At 36.9% G+C, this 13,291-nt stretch overlaps 1 protein-coding gene across 4 annotated transcripts in view; it reads left to right on the top strand.

Moving 5' to 3' along the window:
• The window catches only part of CDK14 (cyclin dependent kinase 14), a 664,870-nt gene that overhangs the window by 326,643 nt on the left and 324,936 nt on the right, over window positions 1-13,291 (top strand). The gene's annotated exons all lie outside the window — the stretch shown is intronic.

Raw genomic sequence — 13,291 nt, 5'->3', positions numbered from 1 at the left:
TCATTGATTATGTTAGGAATTAACTAAGTCCCTTCTACTGTAGCTTTCCTATGCCTAACAAACCCTTGCTAATGAATATTTTCTGTCAAGTGAGTCCATTTCCCAAGTACAATCCCAATGGAACCCATTGCTTGAGCCTGATCAGATTGGTTTTGGGTGGGGGGGACATGCATTCATTCTTCCCTCTCCTCCCTTTCCCTCTCCTTCCCTCCCTGTTTTCCTCTAGCATTTTTTAAGTGCTGCTAGATGAATGTGCTAGACAATGGTTTAGGTGCTGGGGATACAAAGATAAAAGCTAAGAAATCTCCCAGGGATCCTACCTTCCATTGAAAAACTTATCAGGAGCTATATGAACCAGTGTGACCCACCAGTTTTTAAATGCAAAATTCCAGTTGATGTTAAACTTTCACTTGCATGTGGCATATAAATGTGGGCTCACTATTTACGTTAGACTGTGACTGTGGTTTCAATCTGCTGTACTTATTCCCAAGGACATAATAATTCATATGAATTTAGCACTTCTTAATTCTGATGATAAAGTCTTCCCATTGTTTTCATTAAAAATACACAAACAACAACCACTTTTATTGAAAGATAGCAGCAGATTTCCTGAAGAAGAAAACAATGTTCAGAGAAATTCTGCTGACCCAGTTCATTAATTTGTGCTTGCTCTGACCTATGCTTCTAGAAATAATGCAAGTCTAGGTCCTAATGGTACTGTTTTCTTGAATCAACCTGCAATGAGGAAATTTAGGATCACAGGATTTAGAACTTGAAGGACTTCTAGAAATCTTTTGGGCCAACCACCCTATTTCGCTGCAAAGATGTAGAGACCCAGACAGTTCACATAACTAGCCTGAGGCATGCTGGTCATTTTTAGCAGAGCTAGGTGTCAGGACCTTGGATCTCATGGCCCTAAATCCAGAGTTCTTTCTATTACACTGTACTGCTTCCTTTCCTAAAAGTGGACATTAAAAAAAAGGCTCTATCTGAGCAATTGTTCAGGTATATCTCCTAGAGAGTTATATTGGACAGTTATTAAATTAAGGAATGAGTTGACTACCTAGAATAGGGCTTCATAACTTTTTTTGTTTGTTTCATGATCCTTTTTGGAAGACTGGTGAAAGCCATGTACCATTTTCAGAATCATTTTTTTAAAGTGTCTGAAATAAAATGTATTGAATTATAAAAGCAAAATATAAGAAAATATAGATAAATTAATATGTGGTTTTCTATGTCAATATGCAGGCTGTAGGAATCTTTATATACTGTATAATGGCCTGGTTTCTTTTTGAGTTTGATACCTCTGATCCAGCCAGTTTTATTTGATTGCAAGTTGCAGGGTAGATGTTGACCTGCATTGGTAAAGAAGGATTTTTGTTGTCTGGGAGTTCCTTATGTTAATGAAATCACAGGTCCAGGTCCTATCCCCCTATATCTTGTAATTCGCTGATAATAAATTTGAAACTGGGAATTGTATCCTGATTGACCCATCGGTGGCAAGTGATGCAAAGGAAAGAATATTCTATTTGAGACAGACAATGGTGTCCGTCCTGGCCCTTAATCCCTGTGTGGTCTTGGCAACTTCCTGTCTGAGAATCTGTTTCCTAATTTAGAAAATGAAAATATTTACCTCTGAGATCCTTTCTGGGTCCAAATCAATGACCCTTTGATCTTATATAGGCCTATCTGGCTCAAGGTGCCTTAAATTTTATTTCTGGTACAATCACATTTAATAACCTTTTAAGGCTAAATCCCCTATCAGATTGTAAGTTTCTTGAGAATAGGGTCTATATATTTCTATTTCTAGCACCTAGTACAGTACTTTGCTTATGTGAAAATTTTGTATTTTTGCTTTATGTGAAAAAATAGCTATGTTTTGGCTTTTGGAATTAAACCTACCCCTGTTGTCCAAAACTAATCTGCTATGTGTTCTAAAAAATTTATAAATCCTTGTGCCTTTTTTCTTTTGTCAATGCCTTTCGAATTATCTTTCTTTCCCAGAAATTGATATTTACAAATTATTTAATTAATTCTGCAGATTTTAAGTGATGAATCACATAGGTACAATGTCTGGTTAGGAACATGTATCAAATCTAGCAAATTATGAGTTGCTTATAGAATCATGGAATATTATTTGGAAGAGACCTCAAGCCTTTGCTGAGAAAGGAAGCACAGGTATAATTCTGTGTTCCTTACAAATGACCATTTAGTCTTAGCCTGAAGAACTCTAGCAGTGCAGGCCATCCGACTATATCTTGACTACATGTAACGCAGAAAGTGTTTTCTTTATCCTAGCCAAAATCTTTGTTTCTGCAACATCTGTCCGTCACTTCGAGTTTTGCTTTAGCAAAATGATCTTATTCCTCTTCCGTGTAACAGTCTTTCAAATCCTTGGAGACAGTTATTTTTCTCTTGACTCACATAAACATCCTGTTTGTTTCACCAGTCTACCTTTGATTTCTCTGGACATATTCCTGCTTTTCAATATGTTTTCTAAAATTTAGTGCCCAAAGCTGAACATCATACTTCAGGTATGGTCTGACCAGGGCAGCATGCAGTGGGACTCTTCCAGATTTCCTACTTCTGTTGTTCATTCCAAAGATTACATTAAGGTGTTTCTGGCTGTAGTGTCACAATGTTGACTCATATAATGCCTTTGGTTCTGTAAAACTCCAGGATTTTTTTTTCCCCCCACACAAACTGTTGTTACTTACCCATGTCTGCCATAGTCTGTACTTGTGCAAATGAATTTTTAAAAATCCAACTTTAGGTCTTTCATTTCCCTGGTACATTTTTTTTTTTGGTGAGGCAATTGGGGTTAAGTGACTTGCCCAGGGTCACACAGCTAGTAACTATCAAGTGTCTGGTCTGAGACCAGATTTGAACTCGGTTCCTCCTGACTCCAGAGCTGGTGCTCTATCCACTGCACCACCTAGCTGCCCCTCCCTATTACCTTTTGTCATGGCAGTTTTGGCTTATGGTTTTAGCATGTCAAGATCTTTTTGGAGCCTAATTTTGTTATTTAATGTACTAGCTTCCCTTTGCAGGTTCATATTGTCCAGAAATCTGATAACTGTGCTATCTGTATCTTTATTTTCAAAATTATTAAAAGTATTCAACAAAACATCCACTGGGGTACTCTACTACAGCCCTCTCTTCATTTTGATTTGAATTAATTAATTATTCTTCTTTAGTTCCAGAAATTAAAAAATCTACTGAATTCTGAATTCTGTGTTGAATAGCTCAAAAGGGACAGCTGAAAAGAAGATATTTTGGAGATATATTGGAGAAATTTGGAGAAATAGAAAACTATTTCTGGGTCAAATTGAATGGAATTGAATTCTTTTTAGCCTGAAGTTACTGTAATAGTTTTGAAGCTCAATAGGAATTCATCATGAAGATGATCTCTTCTATTTCCTTGGAGAGAAAGTTCATTTAGATGGCATTTGGGAAATGCCTGTTGGAGGCAGTGAGATGGTATAGTGTGTAGCGTGTTGGACTTGGAGTCAAGGAGACCCAAGTTTGAATCTTGCCTCAGACTCTGTAGGTGTGTGACACTGGGCAAGTTCCTTAACTGTTCTCTGCCTCAGTTTCGTCTAATGTGAGGATAATGATAGTGCCTCCCTCACTGAGTTGTACTGAGGATCAAATGAGATAACATGCCACTGTTATTACTACTAAATGCCAGCACTGTGCTAGGTTATGGGAAAGCAAAGACAAAAATTCCAAGTCATTTCAGCGTCTGTTGATCAATAAACATTTATGGTCCCTACTCTGACCCAGTCATTATGCAGATCACTGAAAATACAAAAATAAAAATGAGTCTCTGTCTTCATGGCATGTACATATAGTCACCTTGGACAGATTAGTGATTAAATACAAAGTAATATGGGGTAGCAATTACTAAAAAGTGTTAGAATCTGAAAAACTTTCTTTAGAAACTGTCATTTGTACTGGTAACCGTGAAAGAATTGGGAGCTCCATTAGGTGAGTATGAGATGAGGAGTGGAAACAGGAAGTCAAATGTCACATATGAGGAACATGAAATCAGCCAGTTTGGCTGGAGCATGGAGCCATGCCTAAGCCTGGAAAGATAGATGGTGGCCAGATTTGAAGGGCTTTAAATGCCAAACACAGAATTTTGTGTTTCATCAGTGAAGCACTAGGGAACCACTAAAGCTTCATGAGTAGGGGGGTGACAGATGTATGTTTTAGGACTATCAATTTGGTGACTGGGGGGGGATAGATTGCAGAGAGGAAATGCTTGATGGGGAGGAGGGGAGACCACATAGACGTTCATTAGAATAGTTCAAGTGAGGGGAGATGAAGTCAGAAATTAATGTGCAAAATCTCAACTCCGTATAAGGAAGCATCGATGGTATAACAATCAACTGCCTTGAGCTTTGGAACAGTTTACCAATAACAATGATAAATACTCTAGGTTTCTTTAATAATATTATTTATTTATATTTTAGGATCCATAGGTTTAAAGATAGGAGTTACCTCAGAGACCACTGACCAGTTCCCTCATTCTTGTAGATGAGAAAACTCAGTTTGGGGTCTTTAAGTGTGTGCAGGGAGATGAATAACAGAATCTCTAAAGTCCCCTCCTAGTTCTATGATTGAGAAAATTTTAAAGTTAGAATGGGTATTAGAGGTCAGCTGGTACAGTGGATAGAGGCGCTGGACCTGGAGTCAGGAAGTCTCATCTTCCTGAATTCAAATCTGGCCTCAGACACTTACTCGTTGTGTGATTCTGGGCAAGTCATTTCATCTTGTTTGCCTCAGTTTCCTCATCTGTCAAATGAGCTGGAAAAAGAAATGGCAAACCACTCTAGTATCTCTGCCCAGAAAACCCCAAATGGGTACATGAAGAGTTGGACATGACTGAAAAAAAGTCCAGTCCTTAATTTTATAGATGAATTTTCTCCTAGTCACTGTTGCTTAGAGTATTGAGTTTACTTCAAGGCTCAACTTGGGTAACCACAGCTACTGGATGCCTCTAAGATATTTCATTTGTTAGGCAGCTCTCCCTTCTCCAATTATCTTGTATTTATCATTTATCTGGGTAAGTGTTCCATTCTCCCTACAGAATGTAAGCTCCCCCAGGGCAGGCTCTCTGCATTACTTTGTCCTATTTGCCCCCTGTTCCAAGCCCAGTGTAATGCCCTGCCTTCAGAAAATGCTTAATAAATGATTGTGGAAGGGCGCAGCTAGGTGGTGTGGTGGATAGAGTACCTGCCCTGGACTCAGGAGGACCTGAGTTCAAATCAGGCCTCTGACACAAAACACTCACTAGCTGTGTGACCCTGGGCAAGTCGCTTAACCCCATTGCCTAACCAAAACAAAACAAAACCCCCAAACAACAAACAAATAAATGATTGTTGAATTGAATTGAACTGAATTGACTGAAGAGACTGAGATCCCATTGGGAAAGTTAATGACCTGATTCCATTATGTGAGGGTGAGACAAAACAATGTGTATCCATCTGTTTTTCTAAAATTAACTGTGATGTTCCAGTGTCATTCAAATCTTTTCTTTTCCCCCCAGATCCTATAAAGTCTGCTGAAGGGCATGTCTTCTCCTCTTGACATGACAAAAGAGTTAACTAAGGTCTTAGATTTGAGTATTCAGTGTTTTCTTTGCACGATCATATAGTAAATGAATCTATGCCTTCAGTAGTATACACCCTGTCTAGATGGTTCATGCATTCAAACTAGACTAGTCTAGACGTTTGGGAAATTGGAAGAGTGGCTAGCATTCATCCAAGAAAAAAAAACAGAGCTCTTTGTAGGGGTAAATTAAAGCCTTGTGTCAATTGCTGGAGGAATAGGGAATATGGAAACAACTGTAAAAATATGAACACTGGCTGGGTTCAAACTTAGGATAATTTGTCAAATAAACTTAGATCTAATTGAAATCTCCATGAGGGCTAAAGGCAAAACAGTCCCAAATAACATTTTAAACATTCATTTAAAATGCCAAGCTCTCTGATGTTTTCAATAATTTTTTTTTTTTTTAAGTTTTGATTGTGGGATTTATGTTGAACTTTTATTTTGGGGAGAGTAGGGAGCAGTACATTGTGGCATTAGGCATAGGAAAAAAAAACCCAACCATAAGTGATACAGTTCATTACAAATGCAAGTTAACCCCAAAATTAAATTGCCCACGACTGATTTGAACAATACAATGAAGCCTTTAAGATGTGCCCCTTGCTAAATTACTTTTTAATGTTGTTTCTGTTAGACTTTTGCTGAAGTGTTTTGCTGTAATATTTTTGGCCCACTAAAGATATCCACTTAATTTCAAGAGAGGGATGGAAACATAGAGGCAAGTGGGCTGGGCCTGTCATCTTTTTTCTGCTGGGGGTGCCAGGGCTGGAAACTCTTTACCCTCTACATTGACCCCTGCTGTGTACATCACTGTCCTGTTCAAGTGACTCATGGCAGAGATTTTTACAGTCAATGTGCATGTTTGCCATTTCAAGCTGAAGTGATCATAAGGAATATGTAACCATCTGTGGGAGTCTTTCCCTGTGAAATCAAAATACCAAGAAAAAAATGATCCTAATGTATTTATTTTCTGATATGATATGCAAAGCTAATCCTCAGTCATATTGCTTTATGTCTGAAAAATGATTTTTCATAGCCAAAAAAATAAAACTGGACTTGATGGACTTGCTGAATGCATCCAGATGTGTCATTTGGACCTTCATAATTCCTTTATGTTTTGTATCATAAGCTAATGCAATGAACATAAAATACTTTAATCACCTGACGTATGGATATGCCAAAGAGCATTCATTTATTTGCAAACATTTATTGAGGTCCAATGTGTGCATGAACTTACTATATTTATGAAATATGTGATATTAATGTATCGTATTAATACACATAGATGAAAAGTAGTATTAAGTTTCATTGTGATGTAGTGAAAAGATTGGTGGCTTGGCAGTAAGGGAAATTGTGTGAAGTTCCCGACTCTGCTTGAACTTGTATAATATCATTTAGTCTCGCTGGGTCTCAGTTTCCTCAACTGTAAAATAAGGGGTTTCCCTTCCCACTCTAAAGTTACAATCTCAAGGTAAACTCTTGAAGCTCATTCCCTCCCCTCCCCCCCCATTTCTCTAATGGCTCTGCTGTCTTTGCTGGTCCTTATTTCTCTTTGCAGTGACTTCATGTCAAAGGAAAGTGACTACCTAGAGCTGGTGAAAGTGGTCATTTACATAACCACCAAAGAATTAAGTACTTCTCTCATGCAAATATCCGTGGAAAAACTTGGTAAAAATCTGTGCCTCTGAGACCCATTCCAAAGAACATCTTTAAAGGACAATTTGTGGGGCTTTCTGTTTAACTCAGCATGACAATCCATTGGTCAGATCCTTCACATTAGAAGCCTAAGTGTAATAAGGCTTCTAAGTAAAAAGTAAACCCAAGAAACACCTTTTAAAACATGGTTTTATAATAAGAAGTTTTCTAATGGTTGCAGTAAAGAGACTTTAAAAAAAAACCAACTTTTAGTATCAGGGTATATATTTTTATTTTGTCATTTAAAATTTTTGTATTGCTTTTTAGTTTAGTGGGAAGGACATCGGGATTAAAAATGACCTCTCTCATAGTTTATTTTAGTAATTTTTCTCCTTTCTTGATCTTACTCATTTTTTCCTCAGGATCACAAGGAGGTTGTCAAATATCACATAATATTAACTCTGGGCTGGTGTGAATATAGTTCTGTTTCCTGTTGTATAAACAGTTGTGTGTGCTGTGAATACCAGGCTCACCACAATTCAAAGGAGAAATTAGGTCACTCCAGCTTCTCCACTATTGACTTTTTTCTCACAGGATGCTGCTCTTTTTGTCAGTAAATTGTTAAAAATTCCTTCCAATGAGAAGCTGCTTTGATGCAACACTTTATTGATTAAAAAATCTAAAAATATAGTGAGTGATAAGCCCTGTGATCTGGAGTTTGTTTCTGCTGTGAATACAATTAACTTTGGGCTTGTATAATTGTATCCTTTTCTAACATTGTATTTCATGATCTCTTTTAATGCATTATCTCTTTTGAATTGTTTCTGCATAAGCTCCAGTATCCTATTTCTTCATTAATTAGCAAAGGTCTTTAACCGATTCTTTTGGGAAAATTCCTTCTGCCTGTGTGGTTCTTAGAACCTTCATTGAAGTAATTCGCTTTCTTGAGTGAGTAGCTGCAATGTGTCCTTTCGGCCATTTTCCCCCTTTACTTTACAGTAGCTGTGTCAAGCATTCTTTGTTTCCCAGTAAGAGAAGAAATATTATTTAAGTACAAATGAAAAATCATTTCTTAGGATAGTGTCCTAGTTTTTATGTTCCTCACTAGTTGTTTGCCTTCTTCTCTCTCTTGAAAACTTGATAATCAAAAACTAAATGCCCTGATTTTCCAAGATAAATGAAAGGATTTTTTTTTAAGGTTACCTAGCCATGAACTTCATTGATATTCAGTTTCTTCATTTGTAAGAAAAGACGGTTGATTCCCGAGGTCTCTTTCAACATTCTCTGAGTCATTTTCTAGCAGTGATACAGATTTTTTTTTAATATAGGGGAAAAAAATACCTGAGCATATACTAAATGTGCTTCTGAGCAGTTCAGATTTGAAAAACAATTTTGGAAGATTGTTCAGATGTTAGCAAAGGGTAAAAATGACTAAATACTTGTTAATAATTGGTCAAAATTTGACTAAAGACATTTGGGTCTCTATTAAGTATGCATTTCTCCATTCTCTTCTTGCCAAGAACTTTCTTTCCAGCCTAATTTTGATGACAGTTAAAGTTGATCAAGTGTCATCAACTGTTAATTAATGACACTGCAGGAGTCGGCTCTGGAAGCTGACCAAAACTGCCATCTTACAATAAAAACAATCCACATCCTCACTTAGCAATGCTTACAAAGTAATGAGACATATTCCCCAAACAGTGGGGAAGGAGCCATCGACGGTTGTACTTAATGATTTATAATAGAAAAGAATTTTTGAATTTTAATTGATTAGTTATAATGTGATTACCTTATTTAAATAAAAGAATTTTATATTGGTATGAAATGACAGTAAGAAATGATACTGAATTGCTCACAGCATAGCATAACTAACCTTCTTTTGCTCTAACTGATTATTCCAGTTGAGTTCTTTGTTAAGTATCTTTTCTTGCCTGCTTTTGTGCCTTCATTCATAGTTTCTCTTTCATGTCTGGCCTTTTGCTCCTTTTTACAACTTTGATGCCAGCATCATTTGTTACTGACATTCCTTAAATGATCCCCAATGTCTCCTGTTTTTTTTTTTTTAAATGCCAACTTCATACTCTTCATATTCTTCATAATCTGGTAAGAACTAAGTTTCTTGGTTTTCCAAGGTGAAGCATAAGCTTTTCCCTTGTAACAAATCAACTATTTGACATTAGATGAAACAACATGGAGATTGTATTAAGTAGCCCGTAGAATGATAGAGGTGGGAGGGGCCTTAGAAATTATCTACAGCTAACCCATCATGTTCCATTTAGGATAAGTAGGCCTGTCAGGAGAAAGTGATTTGACAGAGGTCACACAGGCAGTAAGTTAGAGAATTAAGTTTTAGGCAAGGTTCCTTAGTCCAAATCCTGTGCTCTTTCTGTTCCATGGTGCTGTAGTTCCACTATTTTAAATGTGATTTAAAGATGTGAACATCAATAAGATGATTTGTCACTGTGTACTGTGGATCCATGATTTAATTGGGTTAAGAAAGTCTTAATGATGAAACTCCTTCTGTCAGTGCAGAGCTCCAACTGTTTCACAACTTATAGACCGACTTAGCTGGGACATGAGGAAGTTCAGTGACTCGGTGGTGTTCGTCAGAGATGGGTCTTCAATCAATGCTTTCAAGGCTGCTCCTCTGTCCTCTATCATGAATTATCAGACTTTTAGGGATAATGCATTAAAAGAGATTATGAAATACAATGTTAGAAAAGGATACAATTATACAAGCCCAAAGTTAATTGTATTCACAGCAGAAACAAACTCCAGATCACAGGGCCCATCACTCACTGTATTTTTAGATTTTTTAATCAATACGTAATACATAATAATACATTTATACTCTTAAAAATTATTGAATACCCCAGAGATCTTTTATGTAGATTCTTTCAATATATAGTATAATAGAAGCTTTTACAAATCTTAGTAGTATTATTATGATACTAGTTTGACTGTGAGGACTCCCTGAAAGAGTATCAGGGACTTTTGGAGGTCCCTGGACCACAATTTGAGTACCACTAGGTGGCCAGGCCTGGAGTCAGGATAACTCATCTTTGTGAATTCAAATCTGGCCTCACACACTTAGTAGCTGTGTGACCCTGGGAAAGTCACTTAACCCTGTTTGCCTCAGTTCCTCGTCTGTAAAATGAGCTGGAGAAGGAAATGACAAACCACTCCAGTATCTTTGCCAAGAAAGCCCCAAATGAGGTCACAAAGAGTCGGACACAACAAAAGCAAAAACAAAAAACCCCCTACAACTGAACAACAAATTATTTATTATGAGATAATGTCTCTTTTTGTAGTGGTAAGATTTGGTTATTATTGACTTTAACAAAATCATTTAAAAATTACTGGGACAGTAATGGAGGTTATGTTTGTATTCCTGATTCAGAAAGATACTTTGAAAATTCTTTTTTTTTTTTTAATCATAACAAATTGCAATGTGATGAATTAAAGGATTGGCATGTTTTAATTTAGCTCCAACTTTGTTTTAGACCATTAGGTATCTATGTACCTATGATAGCACCTTATCTACTCTTGGAGAAGTAGAGGGGCTAACATCAATGTACACACAACCCAACAATAGGAACAGTTTTTGTTGTTAAGATTCTCTCTGCCCTGGGAGCCCCAAGTGTTGTCACACATAAATATATACTCAGGAACTTGTCACAGTCTTGGACTGTAGAGTGTTTTGTTCTCTTTATCTCTAAAACATTGGTGTTTTTTGTGAATAGCAAATGATTTATTTAAAAAAAAACTCAGTTTACATCTGAGATAGTTTCAATTCTAATTTTCATTCCTTCTGTCTTTTTTTGCATTTTAGATGTGTCAGTCTTTGAAGTTCTGTTGCAAACTAAAGTAACTTTTAGTTTCCCAGGGTTCAGGATGTCTTTTAACTCATCTGGATGGCTTTAGTTATCTAGACTAGGGGCTTTTAAAGAAATTTCTAGCTGTTGACTTTGAGTACACCCTGGGAATTAGGTATAGTCATTGTTAGAAGATGGTAATCGGCCAAAAGGTAGTTATTGGCATTAAGTAAACCCAGGCTGTCCTAACAGTAATGTATGTGTTACATGAAATATTGATATGTACGGGTTGGAAAACAATGGTCTAGTGCAAAGAGTACTTGTTTTGAGCATCATAATAGGATTTATCAATTATCTGGAATTTATATTTGAATCCTTGTCCATAATATAATAATAGATGCAAAAATATTTCAAGGCTAAGACTAGGTTCCAGATATTTCTGTCCCAAGGGAAAAGTAAATTAACATCATAGGAGAGTAGAAAGAAGGCTGACTGACAGAGGATCTGAGTTCCAATGCTGGCTTTGCTGCTTAATTATACAGTTCACTTAACTTCTGTGGGCTTTAGTTTCCTTATGATAAAAGGAGTTGGTTGGATGAAAAGACTTCTGATGTCCCTTCCAGCTCAAAATCTGTGAAGCTGAGTTCAAGTCTTAGTCCTTATTTACCACTGGCAAGATCTTGGTGAAGGCACTTCAGCTGTCAGTGTCTTCTCTGACATGAGAATGAATGAGGTTGTCAGACGAGGTGATCTATTTCTAGGATTACTTTTCCTCAATGATGTTATGAACTCATTTAAGTTTGCAAAGACTCCATGTTGCTACCAACCAAAAAATGAAGAGGGAAGGAGTATCCCTCAAAAGTGTGAAAGTCCCAAGTGGTTGGAAAATAAAAACCAAAGAAATGAGTGTCCCAGAACTCCATCTTGAGAGGTAGAGGGGGAGGAGGGGCACTGCTTCTCCTGGTAGGCAGTAATTAATTTTGGGTAATATATGTAGTGACAGCTAAGCATGTTGGGGTTCTAGTGAATTATTTAAAAATGTGCCCCTTATTCCAGAATCACAAGGTTGGAAAGCCTACGGATCACTTTATACCTTGTAGAATCAGAAGAATTCACTATGGCCTTAGCTCACACATCTAAGTGAAAGTCCCAAAGTAACTTTGGGATTTTTCTTTCAAATCAACATCAGCTGCTCTTTGGCCTTTCGATTTCTTTGCTTTCCTTCCTAAACCCACCCCCTTCTTTATTCCTGATCTATTCTATAATCAGAGAAGATAGAAATCAGTCCTCAGGCAACAATCTAATCTCTTGAAGCCATATGGGTAAATGAAAAAATAATTACAATTTTAAAGAATTGAACCTTATGTCTCTCATTTTCCCCTTGTGTATGTGTATGTGTGTAAGATGGCATAATTTAATTCTCTGTGTGTTTGTCTTTTATTCCCTCCATCTTTGTCCTCTTCCAATAAAACATGCCTGTCAATTGAGATGCCTAAAAGGGGTCTAGTGTAAGGTAAAAGGAAACAAAATCCCCCAAAGCAGAGGGGCTACCTGATTGTTTCCTTTTAAAGTGGAAAGTTTCCATAGTAAGGAGATGTTGAGTCAGATTTTTACTATTTGTGCTTCACTTCTCGAGGAAATCACTAGAGGATAGAAAAAGAAAATGGTGCCTCATTTTGCTTGTTGGTCCCACCTCCCCATCCCTGACCTCTACACCAAGGTACACAATATCTATTGCTATGTTCACTATTCTCTGGCATGTCTGTTACTCCATTTAAGAATGGAATACATTCTTATTGGATTTGGATTTGGAGTCAGAGCATTGGGGAGAAATACTGCTAATGCTACTTATTACCAATGTGATGTTGGGTGAGCCACTTTAACTCTGTGGGCCTCAGTTTCCTCATTTATGAAATGAGGGGGTTAATTTAGACAACCTTTAAGGACCTTTCCAGCCCCAAGTCCCCAGGTTTTATATGAATGGGTGATTCCATAAGGACCACAGTAGCCATCAGCATTTTGTCAATGGTGTGATGTTATATATGGACATATATTAGCATATATTACCTTGTGTGCTTTCCTTTATACCAGCTATTTCTTTCAGTATCTTTATAATGTTTGGAATGAATTTTCTCCTGAAACTTATTTAAAACTAACAAAAGAGAAAATTGCAAATGTTTAAATCTTTTATACTTAGATTTATTTCATAGAAAACACCATTCAGT

This window comes from Vombatus ursinus, unplaced genomic scaffold, assembly GCF_900497805.2.
Source record: "Vombatus ursinus unplaced genomic scaffold, bare-nosed wombat genome assembly UNPS02005459.1, whole genome shotgun sequence".
NCBI classification, from domain to species: Eukaryota; Metazoa; Chordata; class Mammalia; order Diprotodontia; family Vombatidae; genus Vombatus; species Vombatus ursinus.
The sequence above is the reverse complement of the archived record's forward strand: the minus strand, read 5'-3'. Positions and strand labels throughout refer to the sequence as shown.